The sequence below is a fragment of the Pelodiscus sinensis genome, chromosome 5 (assembly GCF_049634645.1).
Source record: "Pelodiscus sinensis isolate JC-2024 chromosome 5, ASM4963464v1, whole genome shotgun sequence".
NCBI classification, from domain to species: Eukaryota; Metazoa; Chordata; order Testudines; family Trionychidae; genus Pelodiscus; species Pelodiscus sinensis.
Window position 1 is genome coordinate 45,944,830 of NC_134715.1, and position 17,652 is coordinate 45,962,481.

The window sequence follows — 17,652 nt, forward strand, 5'->3', positions numbered from 1 at the left end:
TCCTCCAACCCAACAGTTCACCTTTCAATATGACCCGCTGTATCCAGTTGCTTATCCACCTCTCAGCTTTCATATTAATCCCTATCTTTTCCAATTTAACCAATAATTCCCCATGTGGTACTGTATCAAATGCCTTACTAAAGTCAAGGTAGATTAGATCCACTGCATTTCCGTTATCTAAAAAATCTCTTACTTTCTCAAAAAAGGAGATCAGGTTGGTTTGGCACGATCTACCTTTTGTAAAACCATGTTGTAATTTGTCCCAATTGCCATTAGCCTCAATGTCTCTAACTACTTTCTCCTTCAAAATTTTTTCCAGGATTTTACATACTACAGATGTCAAACTAACAGGCCTATAGTTACCCGGGTCGCTTTTTTCCCCTTTCTTAAAAATCGGAACTATATTAGCAATTCTCCAGTCAAATGGTACAACCCCTGAGTTTAGAGATTTATTAAAAATTTTTGCTAATGGACTTGCAAGTTCATGTGCCAGTTCCTTTAATATTTTTGGATGAAGACCATCTGGGCCCCCCAATTTACTCCCATTAAGCTGTTCAAGTTTGGCTTTCACCTCGGATATGGTAATATCTACCTCCTTATCTTTAGTCCCATTTGTTAAGATACCATTATCCCTAAGCTCTTCATTAGCCTCATTAAAGACTGAAGCAAAGTATTTGTTCAAATATTGGGCCATTCCTAGATTATCCTTAACCTCCACTCCATCCTTAGTAATTAACGGTCCTATTTCTTCTTTTTTTTTTTCCTATTTATATGGCTATAAAACCTTTTACTATTCATTTTAATTCCCTTTGCAAGGTCTAACTCTACCTGACTTTTAGCCTTTCTCACTTTGTCCCTACATGCTCTAACATCAATAAGATAGCTTTCTTTACTGATCCCTCCCATTTTCCACTCCTTATATGCTTTCTGCTTTTTCTTAATCACCTCTCTGAGATGCTTGCTCATCCAGCTTAGTCTAACACACCCGCCTATAAATTTTTTCCCTTTTCTAGGGATATAGGCTTGTGACAGCTTCTGCAACTTTAACTTAAAATAATTCCAGGCCTCCTCCACTTTAAGATCCATAATTTCTTTAGTCCAATCAACTTCCCTAACTAATTTCCTTAATTTATTAAAATTAGCCCTTTTGAAATAAAAAACCCTAGTATCAGATTTATTTTTGTTTATCTTTCCATTTAATTTGAACTGAATTAGCTCATGATCACGCGAGCCAAGGTTGTCTTCTACAACCATTTCATCTATGAGGTCCTCGCTACTCACCAAAACCAAATCTAAAATAGCATCTCCCCCTTGTTGGTTCAGCAACTACTTGATGAAGGAATTCATCAGCTATCACATCTAGGAAAATCTGAGCCCTATTATTATTACTAGCACTTGTTCTCCAGTCTATATCTGGAAAGTTGAAATCTCCCATGATTACGCAGTTTCCATGAGTATTTACTTCATTAAAAACATTAAAGAGGTCTGTATCCATATCCAAATTGGATCCTGGTGGTCTATAACACACCCCAAGCACTATCCCAGGGGAGGATCTGATAGTTTTCTTTCCCAATGTGATTTTTGCCCAAACAGACTCTGTCTTCTCCATTCTATCACTTTTTATTTCTTTACAATCTACCTCATCGTTGATATACAATGCGACTCCACCACCTTTACCCTTATTTTTGTCTTTCCTAAACAGCACATACCCTTCAATACCTATACTCCAGTCATGCCTAGTATTCCACCATGTTTCTGTTATTCCTGTAATATCTGGTTTCACTTCCTGGACCAATAGCTCTAGTTCCTCCTTTTTGTTACCTAGGCTCCTCACATTGGTGTACAAACATCTTAATTTTTGCTGTTTGACCTCATTCACATTCTTTACCCAATTTGGCATGGACGTTATACCTCCAATATGACCTATTAGACTAGTATCCACCCCACCCTTCCTCATGTTCATTCTCCTACCCCCAGCTATATCCTTTCTTACTTCGTTTTCCTCCCTCTCAGTGTTAAAATCTGACATAGAGATTACCTGGGCATCTCCCAACCGTCTCCCCCAAATTCCTAGTTTAAAGCTCTCTTAATCAATTGAGCCAGCCTGCATCCTAGAAGTCTATTTCCCTCCCTACTTAGGTGAAGTCCATCACTAGAGAACAGTCCTTTGTCCATAAATGCCTCCCAGTGACCATACATCCCAAAGCCCTCCTTATAGCACCACTGCCTAAGCCATCTATTGATCATCATAATCCTGTCACATCTTAGATGCCCTTCTCTAGGAACAGGCAGAATCCCACTAAAAATCACCTGAGCCTCAATTTCCTTGAGCATCTTCCCCAGCCTAGCATAGTCTCCCTTAATTCGTTCCAGCGATAATCTAGCCGTATCATTTGTTCCTACATGAAGGATGATCAATGGATTCCTTTCTGCTCCCTTAATAATCCTCTTCAACCTCAGTTCCACATCTCGTATCTTAGCACCTGGCAGACAGCACACCCTTCTATTCTCTGGATCAGCTCTGGTTACAGGCCTATCTATTCTTCTCAATAAGGAGTCCCCAATCACATAGACCTGCCTTTTCCTAGTGACAGTGAAATTCTCTAGTCTATCTCTAGCTTCCTCTGGCTGCAAGTCCTTGCCATTCCTATTTTCCCTTGTAATCCTCTTTAACCCATCCTGTATCCTCCTAATGCTCATTATTGGTGTTGTCTCCATTAAGTCTTCCTCTTTATCTATGGGACTAGCCACTCTTCTCTTCTTCCTTACCCTTCCATCTTCATTATCTACTTGCTGTACCCCTTCTTCATTCTCCAGCTCCACATACCTGTTCTTGAGCTCTATTTTTCCTTCACTTACCCATCTTTTCCTCTGCCTAGTTCTCTGAGTCACATGCTTCCACTGTCCATTTTCTTCACCCAGCAGTCCCCCCTCTGAGGCCCTTCATCCTGCTTCCATCTGCATATCTAAGCTTTCCCTTTCAGCCACGTCATGCCTTTGCCCCCATCATCTGCTCAAACCCCCTTCTAAACTCTACCAGAGTTTCTACCTGCATCTCCAGTCCTCGGATCTTTTCTTCCATCAGCTCTATCAGACGGCACTTCATGCAAACAAAACTCCTTTCAGGTACCCCCTCCAGAATCATGTACATACCGCAACTACCACATCCAATCATCCTCCTTGTGTTCTCTACTACTTGGGCCATGGCCACTAATGCCTCTGTGTTTTATCTACTTTCTCACCAAAATCCTATTAGTCCGGTGAACACAAAAACAAACCAAAACACCCCCTGCACAGCAAAAACAAACTCCAAACAAGTTCCAATATCCAAACTCCCCTTACAAACTTCCACTCAAACTCCCCTGTTTACAGCTCTGTTTGCTTGGCTCCTGTGCCGCTGTAGCTATCTTCTTGCATAGTCTTTAAAATTTGTCTTGTTTTGGTTGATACGCCTTCTACCTGCTTGTCACCCTTATCAGAATTGGTCTATTCAAAGTGCAAGAAACTGTCTCTCACCATTTCTATGTTAATATCACAAAGTCCTTGTTGTCTTTGATTTACTGCTCAGATGTTCAAAGAGAAGCCATGAATTTCAGCCAGAAAAGTATGTGTATATTGGTCTGTTCTTTGTTGCTGAACCATACATCTTTGAGCCCACTCTGCAGATCACGTCAGATATGGGTGACTGAAACTAGAATGCCTACTCTGGTTCACAGACTTGAACTCAGGTTTTTCTCCCTGCTGGGTGATTGCTCTTCACCTCCTCATGTATCCCCTCCTCCCCAAGCTGAAAATTATTTTGGAGTGGATTACTCTCCATCTTCCTTGTTGAAGGTGTACCACTTGTAGAAATACTTAAATATTCCTTGAGCAAAAGAGACCATGAGAACAACTGTATGGCCTGATGTAATATAGGAGGATTTCTGGGGCCATTGCTGAGAGGGTCTATCAGAGGGAATTGCTTAGAGACAGGGCTACTCATGGCCCAAGACTGGGGTCCCCCATTATAAGGCACATTGAGTCAGTCACAAAGATCACTTTTATTTTATTACACTGGCTAGCAAGAAGTCATATAAGCAATTCTGCTCACACTCCAGTTCTCCTGTGCCATCACCAGTACTTATACAGCTATGAGGTTCTCCTGTGCCACCATCAGTACGTATGAAAACTAATCTCACCAAATCAAAAGAAGTTCTTCTGATCCTGAAGGACCAGCCACCTTCCTAAATCAATTTATAACTTGCATCTTACCCATAAAATCACAGTTAGCCAATCCTTTAGAATATAAATCTAAGGCTACGTCTATATTGCAGACTTCTTGCACAAGAATTGTCTTGTGCAAGAGTTCTTGTGCAAGAGTGGGTCCACATTGCCATGTGCTTTTGCACAAGAGATGTATTTTTGCGCAAGAGTGTCTATGGTGGTGTGAATGCTCTCTTGTACAAGAAAGCTCTCATGACCATTTTAGCTTGTTGCCCATCCACACTGCCTTCTTGCGCAAGAGCTCTTGTGCAAGAGGGCTTATTCCTCGTGGGGAGAGGAATAACTCTTGCGCAAGAAGCCCTCTCTTTTGATGCTTTACTGTAAACTTACTTGCGCAAGAACACATGTGCAGTGTAGACTCCACAAGTTTTTGCACAAGAACAGCCAGTCATGTGCAAAAAGCCTACAGTGTAGATGTAGCCTAAAGGTTTACTAATACAGGTTGCATTTCCCTAAACTGGGATACACTCAGGGCCGGCCTTAAGCCGATTCAGCCGATTCGGGCCCCGCGCATAAGGGGGCCTCATGCCCCTGCATCCGGAAGTCAGCTCCCTTGGCTTTGCTTGGCTTCCCTCCACCCTTACCTGTGCACTCTGCTGGTTGCTCCTGCTGTGCGTGCCATTTGCACGTGGCTGGGGAGACTCCCGGGCGTGAGGTGATGTGACGTCATGCCCGGGATTTTAAAACTGAAAAGTGCCATGCTGCCAACTCCTCTGCGCACGTGGTTCTCAGACCAATCCTGCAAATGGCAGAAGGTAGGGGAGCGGGAGCGGTGGGAGGGGCAGGGGCTTTGATGGGCAGCCCCGGTAAACCTCATCCCGCGAGGAATAACGGGGCTGCCGACAAAGGGCTTTGATGTCGGCAGGGGAGCGTCCAGACTAGCGCGCTGAGCAGACAAACAGCTGATCAGCTGTTTGTTGGCTCAGCGCGGCAGCCATGTAAATTTAAATGAAGCCGCGATCATTTAAATCGCGGCTTCATTTGACTTTGCCTATGTGTCTAATCTACATGCTTCTGACGACAGAGGCATGTAGTCTAGACACAGCCATAGAGACAATGGAGAGTGGGTGAGTCCATGACTATGGTTAATGACTGGTCAGGGTGACTAACTGTTATCAGCCAGTGGTTTGAATGAGCTATTTACTGCCATCTGTTAATCAACTGTAGGAAAAGGCTTCACGAGCAGACCTTATTTATATAGACATACCTACTTTGCCACAGAGATCAGTAGACACACTTGCTGTGTCAAGGTGATCAATTTTGGCTCTTTTGGGTTGAAATTCACTTAAGACTTGGAGCTGGGAGAATGAAATGTTGTTATCCATATTGTATGATTAAAAGACCTGAACTTAATATGACCTGGTTTAGGGTCTACCATAACTTGAACACTAAACAGAGGATAGTGAGTCACATCTAACTGAAAGTCACAGAAGACGGAAACAGGTTTTATTTCTGGTGGTGTAGAGTCTATTTGGGAGTCCTCAATTATATCTGACACTTTACATCCAGTGTTTAAAGGCAGAGCTGACTAGAATCAATTGAGAGTCCTTGTCTTGTCTCAGTGATCGCTAGAGCAAAAATCATTGATAAAATCTTGTGTAGACTGACTTTGGACTCAACATGCAGGCAATGTGTTGAAGGGCAGTGCAAAGGAGGCAATGGTGGTGAGGTTCCATATTACCTAGTGAAATCATTGGTGCTGAAATCACTAAGGACTGGACTTTGACCACAGAACTGACACTTTCTTAACAAAGACTCAATTTTTTGCTATTTAAAACGTAAATCAATGTAACAGAAAACTGCAATGCTCTCTGGTAACTTTTTAAAAATCAAACTTTAAACTTTATTGAAAAAATTCAATAGTTTGCAATTGAAAATATTTGACCTACACGTAAGGCAACTGATTTAATTTTGTGTAAAATTTTGCACAATAAAGGATGGCATTTTTTGAAAATGTTCAATTATATAGATATACATTTTGATCAGATCTACTTGATGTGATATTTGTGTGTGGTTGTGGTTTGTTGTGGGGTTTTTTTTGTGGGGGGAGCTCAACAAAAAATCCTGGGTGGGAGGGAGGGTGGATGGGGCTGCCAAAATGGTTCGAATTGGGCCCTGCACTTCCTAAAACCGGTCCTGGATACACTCATCCGGTAACATCTGTGGTCCGGATGTTGCTGAATGAGAGATCTCTGGGGCAGGAGGGGCAGCTTCTGAGAGCCCCAGCCATGGTGAGGCTGGTGGTATTAGGGCCAAGCCCTCAGCAACGTGGAAGTGATAGCAGGACAGAGGCAGCCCAGCAATGTAGCTGAGGCCAGGGTAGCCTGTGTGCACCAGCCTGGCAGCAGGGTTGTGCTGCAGTAGCCTGAGGGGGGCAGCATGCCAGCCTAGCAGTGTGAACAGAGCCACAGCAGCCTGGCTGGCAGCAAGGTCAGGCCACTGCAGACCCAGCAGGGGAGACCTGTCTGGGGCTGCGGCAGTGGAGCTGGCACTCCCACATGTTGGCAGTGGGACTGGTGCCATGCAGCGGGCCAGTGCTGCGTGCTGCTGTGTCAGCAGTGGGGCTGGAGCAGCAGTTATGGTAGCGGAGCTGGGCAGCCATGTTGCCCGGCTGACAGCAGGGCAAAGGAGCCAGCAGCAGGCTGAAATGGCCAGGGGCAGGGGACCTTCCCTGGACTGGCAAATTCCCTCATCTGATCCCGAAGGAGCCAGACCAGTGAAGTCCATCCTGTAAAAGAAAGAGAGGGTGAGAGTTACAGTTGTTAAAGGAAAATTATACATACACCAGATACAAAGTTCTTGATGAGTGCTTGTAGGAGAGATGGAATCATCTGCTGTCTTAAATCAAGTCTCTGGAATACATTTACTGTTAAGATAGGTGATCAGTCCTTCAAGCTTCAGTTTATAGCAGGGATCCTTCAGGGGTGATGAGCCAAATTGAAGACCTGGAGGAACCCCAGGGCTCTTTTTATAACCTTGCCTATGTAGAAGGACTCCCATTGTTCTTGCTGTGTAAAATAATTTTTCAAGGTGGAGTTTGTCAGATGGAAGTCACCTGTCCATATATGACTTGCTCACTTAGGCAAATGCCATGGCTTGCATTCTAAACTGAAGCTTTGCAGGAAAGTTCATCAGTGTAGTCAGGTATCTTCCATACTTCATTATGCATTGAATGTTCCTTGATGGGCCACTTAACCTGAATAGCCTTTCCTAGACACTCTGGTTAGCTATTCCGTGGATGTTACTCCAGGAACTAATATTTGAAATAAACACACAGCTAGTGTTCATAACTTCATGTACAAAAACAGTTCATGCACACCAAAGCTACGTCTACACTGGCATGATTTTCCTGAAATGCTTTTAACGGAAACGTTTTCCGTTAAAAGCATTTTCGGAAAAGCACGTCTAGATTGGCAGGACGCTTTTCCGCAAAAGCACTTTTCGCGGAAAAGCGTCTATGGCCAATCTAGACGCGCTTTTCCGCATAAAAGCCCCGATCGCCATTTTTGCGATCAGAGCTTTTTGGCGGAAAACAACCCTCTGCTGTCTACACTGGCCCTTTTGCGCAAAAGTTTTTCAGAAAAAGACGTTTGCCCGAACAGGAGCAGCATAGTATTTCCACAAAAGCACTGACAATCTTACATGAGATCTTCAGTGCTTTTGCAGATATTCAAGCGGCCAGTGTAGACAGTTGGCAAGTTTTTCTGCAAAAGCAGATGATTTTGCGGAAAAACTTGCCAGTCTAGACACATCCCAATAGTATAACACAATCAGTGAATCATAAGATTTCTATATACATTTCACTTTGCTTTGTCCAAGTTTTGATACAAATATGGAACAGTGGCTGTAGCAATGACCAGTAAGACACATCACATTGTAGTAATATATCACGGGATTCTGAAGGACCTCAGCTAGTTGGTAGGGGATGTGGATTCAAATGTAGAAGATTTTCTTCTGATTATATCATTCTTTTTTGTAAGTATACTGCACAAACCAAAATGATTAATTATTTACCTAATTATACCCCAAACTCCTATTTATTGGGTAATCACTGTTTGTAATCTATTATCAGAAATATTTTGGTCAGATTTATTGGATAAAGAGTACGTTAAGTGAAGCATATTTCTCATAGTGCCTAGTAAAATATGCTTTCTGAACTTCCCTACACTCCGCTGCCCCTCATTTGAGTTCTTAATTAATCTGTCACAGTTTAGTCCATTCTTTATTTTCAGGTATTAAGATCAGATATGCAGATTAAGAAAACTCTGAACTTCCGGAAAATGTTGTCAATTAAAATGGAGATCATTTTAAATTGTCTGTTTTTGATTTCTAACTACCTTAGAAGGTTGGTTTTAGCTTTGTGGTGGAATTTTAAAAAAAATATGCAGGGTTCAGTGTGTTCTGAAAAATGAGATTTTTTTTGAGAGGATACTGTGTGTTTCATACTCCCTTGTATCAGTTCAGTACAAATTGTATTTTTTAATAAACCAAAGGTAAATATAGTATTCATTTGGACCCGAACAATTACATTGACTTTTATAAGTAAGTTTGTGTTGTGTTTTTGCAAAATGCAAAGACATATAGTTATGGCAGTATTGGCCCTAAAATTAGAATCTAGTTAAAAATTCTTTTGATGATTCATGAGCAGGGAAATTAATTCTACTTACTTATCCAGTTTTTGTAACTATTTTGAGCCTACAGTACTGTGTGAAGAGAACTTAAAAAAAAATCGTTAACTAATTTTTCAGTAAAGTGAAAAAATCTATTTTCAAAGTCACTTTCAAAACATGTCTTTCTTTGCAAAAAGTACAATTGTTAAGAGTATTTCCACTTAGTCAGGGTAAATGTAGGCCCACAGTCATTAACTCTGTACAACCATATGGCCCGAACTACTATCAGATTAAGGATAGCATAAATGGCAATCATATGAAATATGGATCCTAGCATAACCATGTCTTTGATCACATTAAATCCCTCCCCCCGCATTGCAAATAGGAGCAAACCCATAAAATCAATGTTGGCATAACACTATTTTTTACAAATTTTCTTCCATTGGGGACTCCAAATATTTCTTTTTTTTTTTTAATTACTTAGGTTCAGGCCATATTAACAATGTGACTTCATGAGCTAGAGTGAAATGGGGTTGACTTCAGTTACATGGAATTGTGGGCTCCTTCTTTTGTTAGTTTGCACACAGAGCACTCACATTAGCAATCCTATCCTTCAAAGAAAAAATGAATAAAATGTGGTAAGAGACTAATGGTTTTATACTGTTATTATTGGAAAAGGTTAAGCCATTTGGAAATGAAAAATTATTTTCTGGAGGTGGTGTATGGAGGGCGGGAGGGCAAAGGGTTTTAAACCAGTCAGTCAGAAGTCATCACAAGGAATGTTTTCCTTTTTTGTCTTTTACTAGCAGCAAAATACCATGCAGTATTTTGCATTTTAAATTTGACAAAACCATTGGGCAACACATGAATCTGCATATGGAATTATTCTTTATTCCTAAAGAAAAACAGATTAAGTAATCTTGAGAGCCTCTGACAGAAAAATGAAGACCTCAAAGCTTTCATAGAAATCATAGGGACATATGGAGTAAATGAATAGTTTCTAATGCAAATGAAGTGAACAGTGGCTTTGTACTATTCAGCTAGAGGCAAAGTATATCATTATCTCTATTCAGTAAAGTTTAGGGCATCTGTATCTATTTGCAAATGCAAAAAAGCAAACAAACCTATTTTTGAAGGATACCCTAAAATGAGGATCTAAAAATTCCTCACCTGCTCCCTCACCCCCAAAGAAAATGAATGAGATATTCTGCAGAGAAGTTTTTTTTTGGGGGGGGGGGCGGCGGAGGAGGAATTGTTTGTTTTACATTGTTTGGGGCTTTTTATTTAGCATGAGCACACACTCTCTTTCTCTCTCATGTATCCTAAGAACTGGAGAACTCCACTTCTGATCCCCACATCTCTGACAAGAGGCTGTCAACATGGTTAGAGCACCTTTATTTTTTTTTAACAACTGATCTCTGTAACAAACATTCAGCAATGCATACCTTCTGTGAAATTATTGTCAAACAGCTTAACAAACAGATATCTGGGTGAAACAAAGGATCTCTGAAATGGTGAAATGGGCCAAGAATTGTGCTTATTGCTATAGTGGCTATTACTGTAGTGAACTAGCCACACTCAACTGACCAAATAGCCACAAGTGGCTAGTGTGTTGGACATCACAGGTAGAGGACAGCCAAAATAAGAGACAGAAATCTTATTGCAGAAGATAAGACTAAATAACAGCGGAAATTGTAAGTGCCACAGAAAGTAGTATTTCTGTTTTTTTTTTTTACATATATACTTTACCTAACTCATCAAACTTACTCACTCAGCACATTGTTGTCCTACAAGGGGCAATCCTCTGTATCACCACTTCATTCCTATGTGAAGAATTCTCAAACAATATGCTACTCCAATGTAATTGGTGAACTGCTGCAATAATACACTGATTTAGCACATGGGATGTGATCTTATCTCGTTCTGACTGGTGCTAGTACATGTATCTGTTTGCTATTTTCTCATAGTTAAAGGAGTACTTCTTTTAACTCTAGTGATAGAAGTGAGTGTTTTGGAGTATAAGGACTTGGTTTGATCCCCATTGTTGCCATGGTGTTTCTATCTTTGTACAGGCAGGAGCTCCCTGGTCCAGAACCCTTGGGACTTGAGTGGTCCCAAACCAGGGAATTTTCTGGATCAGGGCAGGTCAATGCTCCCCATCCTGGCCATTAGTTCTGCTCCTGGGCACCAACCTTGGCCATGGGTCTGTGCTCCCAGTTACCAGCCCCAGCCAGGACTGCTCTCCTCTTTGCTGGCCTTGGCTGCATTCCTGTCCCCTGGCCTCACTGCCACCTGCCTTGGCTACACTTCTGACCCTGGCTATTCCCACTCTAAGCCAGGCTTTCTGGTCTAGCAATACCCATGAGCCAGCCAGACCACAAATGTTGCAGGACTAGAGAGTACCAGATGTTAGAATTTCAACCTGTAGTTGGAATCCATTAGGTCTGTGTTTCTCAAACTGTGGGTCCCGAATCCCCGGGGGGGTCATGAGCAACTTAGAGGAGGGTCGCGGTATCACAAAGTTTGAGAACCCCTGCTTAGGTCATTATATCATAGGGAGCTTTAATAATTGAGCCAAATACAGGTTGAACCTCTCTAGTCTGGTATCCTCGGAACCTGACTGGTGACGAAACAGACAATGGGAAGTCAATATTGTTTAGCAGCATTACCAACACTTCTATTGCTTACTGGGCTCATGATGATATTTAGGGGTAAATTAGAGCAAAATAACAGCACAGACACTGAGATCCAGGCCTGGTGGCTGTAAAGAAACTTTATGGGCCTCATGATAAGAGGACATCTGGGTCACTAAAATCATGCTGGACCACAGGTGATGGTGGACCAGTGTGTGCCAGACTTGAGAAGTTCAACCTGTACTTTATATTTACATGCCATGTGACTCCCATAGGAGTCTCTGAAGTTGTTGAAGACTGTGAGGTTTCGTGTTGCTTAAGTATGTATGGAATATGGCCATTTGAGTAAAAAAGACACAGTCAGACTCCTTGTATGTGCTCAAACACCATTTTATTCTCTTCTGGTTCTCACCATCTTTGCATTCAAAATGCCTTTGGCTATGTGACATGGATTTCGTCAGACAGTTAGAAAAGCCTACTATTAGTTGACAGCTACACTAGCATTTGAAATATGAGGACAGCACTGAAGTGTATACAGTGTAAATACATTGAAGAAAATCTTTTTTTCTCATTGCTATATCTTGTAGAGGAAGTATTGTGCAGTAATTGTTCCAGGAGTTGAAAATAATATGGGCTTCTTATGGACCTCTATTAACTAACATTTCCTTTAGGGTCATGGAATGTACATTGTGATAGAAACCTCCTTACACCCAATTCTAAGTGGCTATAGATTTCAATAACAGTAAAAAGTGACACAGGGTAACTTATTATTTGCATCTGTGTTGGTGTGCTAGTGACCTCCATTTCAAGTACACAAACACTATACTGCCCTGTAATTCCTATGAATATCTTTAAAAGGATCAGCCTAGTTTCTGTCTCCGGGGTGGAACTTTTCTAATGTATGACACTCATAACTTATTTCTTGCTTTAGGTTATATTGAATCATTCTCTGCCATATTACATTATGATATGGTATATGGGATGTGATGTGAGATTGTGCAAACTACTGCAATACAAGTAACAAAAAGTGAAAAGCTGTTTTTCCCCCCCTCTTCCTACTGGCTATCTTTAGAATTGCAAATTCACAAGGAGGGTTTTTTAGCATTCATAGAAATGGTTTATTTTGCTGGAGAAGTTATGAAATCGCTTTCCCTGGGAACACTAGTCTTGATGTCCATCTAATTATGATAGAATATAGGGATAACTAATCCTGCTATGATGGAAGTGTATTGGCCAAGAGTTATTTTCAATTTAAATCATTTAGTAAAATGTCTATTACTTGGAATCAAAGATGTGCTTTGTCTCCACAGTACTTTAAATTCAGCTAGTTTACTGTACCATGTTTCAGATGCAGGCATTGCACTGCTACCAACAATTTAGTATAGCCAATGCGTCACACTCCCTCAGATTCTGCCACCTTTGGGTAATATGATACTCCTGGTAGCTGGGAATAAGGTACTTCTTCCCAGAGTGAACAAAAGTGCAGGTTGGTCCAGCACTCTCGGGATCCTACTGGTCTTGAACGAGGGGACCAGGGAAGGTCCTTTCCCTCATGGCCTGTGCTGCCACTGGGCTAGGACTCCAGCCTGCCCCAACTGCTGCCCCAACCACCCAGGGGTCTCTAGATGCTGCCAGGCCTGGAGCACCACAGACAGAGCTACACACTGGGGGCAGAGCTCTGTAGCCACATAGCTCTGTGGCAGAGGGCCAGGGCTCTGAAGCTGCCTGGCTCCATGGCCAGGGCCAGGGCTTCATGGGCCATGCTGAGGGCTCGGGCCAGAGCTCCATGGCTGGGACCAGAGCTCCCTGACTGCCGCTGTGGCTGGAACTTCTGGGTCACTGGAGCCAGAATGGAGCTTGGGCCAAGGCACCGCAGCTGGGACCAGAGCCAGAGCTCCCTGATTGCAGCTGGGGTCGGAGCTCCCTGGCAATGGGGAAAGCTCCCCAGAAGCTGCTCCCTAACCCTCCCCTTCTTCGCCACTCCGTCCCCCAACATTAGGGTCCCCCAGCTGAGTTGCTGGTATTCCCTGCAGTGCTCCTGCCTGCTGCCAGACCTCCCTGTTCCTGGATTCTGTGGTTGAGGAACATCTGTGGTCCATGCATGTCTGAGAGAATTTTTTTTTATATTTTATTTTTGTTCTTTGGTAAACGTCACACTTCATGATGGAAAATATTGTTTATGATCTTAAATGGAGCAGATTTATTTATATAAAGCCACCGAGAGAGGACACCATGCCTCCCCCAGCCAGCTCTCAGTGCTACTCAAACAGCAATTTAAATTGCAGGGCACTGGCCACTTACCGGGGGCTCCAGCCGCTGCTGCTGCAGTGGCAATGGCAGTGGCCAGGAACCCTATGTCCTTTCAAATTGCTAGGCTCCTTCTCCCTTCACTCCCTCCCCACCCCCCCCCATTTTGTGGCCCTGGCTCTTAAACACTTTTTGTGAGAATTATTAAATGTTTCCCTGCACTTCTTTGATTGTGGTTTATTAGATTAACATACATTCAAAATAAAATTCTGAAAATTCTCCTCTAGTCCATCCATTTATCATCTCATCAGATGACTTCCAGGTCTTTCCTGCCTGTCTCACTCATCTCACACCTCAGATTCCAGATTTTTCTGCTTTAAAATGCTCATTTACAAGAATGGTTCTCTCTCCACCTTTTTTTTGCTCTTCAGAGGGGAATAAGCTGCTCAGATGTGTTCACTTAATACCTAGGGATGGCTAACCCCAAGAAACTAGCCCATAAAGGGAAACCATTCTCCTACCAACTGTATGAGCAGCACTGTAATATCAGAAAAAACAAGGCATGCAAGGGCGGGGAGAGTAATAGGCCAGAAGAGCACTGGAATTACAGAGCTGTTTATGGATGCTTAGGAAGCACCGCTAATCACAAAGCTATTATGGCTTCACCTTTTTTACAAGTACTTTTCATGAGACTACTGTATGGACTTGCTTACCAAAGTCTGAAATGCATTGTACTCACTTGTTATCGCCGCATTGGGGGGTGTGTGTGTGTGTGTGTTTACAAAACCATAGTAAAACCAAATCAAACTTTAGAAGCTGTGGCTCTGATTAAGTGTTCAAATATGTTAAACCTATTGTTTTTATCATTTCTGATTGTGACAACAAGTTTATGCTAAAACAAACTTTGAGATATAGCATCCAATTTATACTATGCCTATGACAGTAATACATGTGGAAATTACCTTTGATGTGACAATTAGAGAGTTGTAAAATTCGAGGCAGAAATTACTTATCACCTCCAATAATTACAGAACATGAAGTATTATCCATTTCAAACACACAGCGAGTCAGAGTTCAGACTAGTGTGCAATGACAGGAAACATAAAAACTTGTTTTGATTAACTTGAATTGATATAAAAATAAGATTGAATAACATGTGCAAAGTTTACAATTATAATAAGCCCTGTGACATGAGAGCATCTGCTGTTAACCACAAAGTAAAATTCTAATTACTAGAACATTACTGTGAAATACGCAAAGAGATCACATTATTTTATACTAAAGCATCGGATGGCTCTCTCACATCACTTAATATCAATAAAAACCTGTATCAAATATTTGCATGGAAAATTGGCAAGTGCTACAAGGAGTCTGTAATACATAGTTATTGACAGGCAAAGAATTCAGAAACATGTATAATCTAGAGGCATAATGCAGAACAAAGAGAAAATGTTGTTTTGTGCACTAATATTGCTCTCCTAGTTGCAAACATCTTCCACATCCATCTGGGTGAATCCATCAAGATTGAAGGATTCATATTAAATACATACTCGGTTAGGTTATGGCATTTGCAAGCATATATGCTCATGTGTAAATGGCATTGTTTACTGTGTCTGGGTGGAATATTCAAAGCAGCTGAAGGGAATTGTGACCAGAGCTGTCCGAGTTTGTTGCATAACTCACAGGTTACCTAAAGCACACACATGTTAAACCTTTGATATCAAAATGAACAATTGAATACATATATTTAAAATCTCTCAAGTCACTTTTACTCACTTTCTGCATGGTTCCATTTGCTGTGAGAAATAAGAGGCATTCTTCAGTTTTTTATCATTTAAGGTTTGCTATTTGACCAAAGTGACGATTGTAACCCCTCTGCTCCCCCAGTGATACCGTTTGACAATTTGTTTGGCTACCAGTGAATGAGATGTCACCTACAAAGGTGGTAGTTACATTGAATGCTGACTATGATGACACTTTTTCTGGGTATTCTTAAAAAAAGGGTAGGAGACATTTGACATGGGTTTAATCAGGCTGCAACTTTACTATTAGATGTTTGGGACTACCATGCAGATAAGAGTACAGTGCTTAAAGGTGCAAGGCAGTCACTTTGGTAATCTGTCTTGCAGAATATAGGTGAGATATTGGTGCAAATGTAGTGCATTTTATTTCAGTAAGGTGTAAAACTGACATTGGTCAAATTCTCTTATGCCAGTTTAAGCAATGGAAATGTATAAAATGCAAGGCGAGGAGAAAAATCAGGTTGAAGAGAACAAAGCAACTGGAAAGGGAATTTGGTTGAGAAGAATATTTACTCAAAAGTAGAAGGGGTCTGTTTGAAAATAGAGAGGTAATAGTATTTCTACAAGAGTACAGGTAGGGGCTATAATATAAGTACATAATTTGACAGTGTTTCTAAGCTTCTCAATAGGCAAAATCTTAAAGCACTAGTCAATTAGCCCGTCCTAAGATGGGATCTTCAGGTCTCTCCTCTGCATTGGTCTTCTCTCCTGAGCCTCTGGTCTCTCGCTCCATGTCTCTCTTTCTCTCTCTCCTCCTCCTATTGCCTCCCCCCTCCCTCTCAGCTGTCCTCTGCCATCTGCCTTTCTCTCCATCTCTCTCTTTCTCTTCTCCCCCTCCTGCCTCTCACTCTCTCTCCGCTGCATGGAGGTGCTGCATGGGGACCGCGGATCCCAAATAGCCGCTTGCGCTGCTTGTTCCCCCGCGGCGGCCTAGCTCAGTGGCGCAGAAGTCAGCCGAGCACCACGGCAGGAGGTGAAGGACGTGACTCAGGCAACAGCGCTGGCCACAGGGAATAGCCAGCATTTACAGAGTAACAGACATTGGGCTATTATATATATGGTATGAAATGCTGGTGGAAATTCATAGAGAACCTTTAAACATGTCTGTCTTGCAGTTTTTCAGAATTTTGTGTGTGTTTGTGTGTGCGGAGGGTAGGGGTTGTTTTTGTTTTAGGAAACTATACTGAGTGAGCCACAAATTGTTACAAGAAGCTGCAGGGTTTTTGTTCATGAGAAATTTTGGTAAGTGCTAAATGAGCCACTAGCCACTTACAAAGGTGGTATGGAGGCACGAGGCATTTAGAGAATGGAATACCCTGGGTGGGATTGTGATTCAAGGATGTTTGATTAGTTATGATGGCTGAAAAGGCTATATAAGTGAAGAAGCAGAGTGGAGAAGGAGCCTAGTGAGGGATAACATGCTGCTAAGGACACAGCCATTCTCGGGGCAAGAGAAGAGCCTGAATATGGTAAGGAATATGGAACGCTAACATAAAGATATTTTTTAAAGGGGCTGTATTTGTATCACCGACCAGTTGGACACAGGTGAGAAGTTAAGACTTGTCTACGTGATCCATTAGTCTTCAGCAGAGATGTATATTCTAGTGTAAACTAGCAATTCATGCACTACTTGACCTCTGTGGACACTGCACGCAGGAACTAAAAGTTCCTTATACTTTCAAGGTAGTCCTATTTCATATCAGGGTAGGGCTCATCTGCTGCTGGCCCATACCAGCAGTAAAGTATGTCTGGCATCATGCCAGCGCAGCTATACTGACAAGTGCATTGAGTGGAGAGACAGACCCAGTATTCAATATGTTCTCTGCTTTAGTCACAAGGTCAGGGAGAAGATGATGTGGGGAACCTGTGCACAGCAAATAACCAAGAGATGTTTTTGATGTATTGGTAACTTTATATGTATGACAGAACTTAAAGGTCACAACTTAAAACAGCGTTTCTACTAAGTAACACACACTTATCTCTGGATTAAGATTCGGAATCCTATAGGCTAGACCTATGCTAAGATAAGCAAGCACCAGACCCTGTGCAAGGTGCTTACACTACCAGATATGGATAAAGAGCCAGGATCCATATTTC